Source organism: Bison bison, unplaced genomic scaffold, assembly GCF_000754665.1.
Source record: "Bison bison bison isolate TAMUID 2011002044 unplaced genomic scaffold, Bison_UMD1.0 scf7180017864289, whole genome shotgun sequence".
Taxonomy (NCBI): domain Eukaryota; kingdom Metazoa; phylum Chordata; class Mammalia; order Artiodactyla; family Bovidae; genus Bison; species Bison bison.
In genome coordinates this window covers 5,572,329-5,572,533 of record NW_011494861.1, presented here as the reverse complement: position 1 = coordinate 5,572,533, position 205 = coordinate 5,572,329, and positions in this window count along the sequence as shown.

The window sequence follows — 205 nt, the reverse complement described above, 5'->3', positions numbered from 1 at the left end:
TCCAAGCGCCGCGCGTCCGGGTCGACGGACGTGTGTCTGACGTCACTGCGGGTCGGCAGGCCGGTTTCCGGCGCCCGGCGGCCCGTGGGAGTTGTGCTAAGTGGCCCACGCTTGGGGGGGCTTTTCACACGGGGTGGGAGTAGAAGCGAAGCCATCCTCGGGCCCCTCGCAGACCTCGGTGTCAGAATTTCCCCCCTTGCGCCAG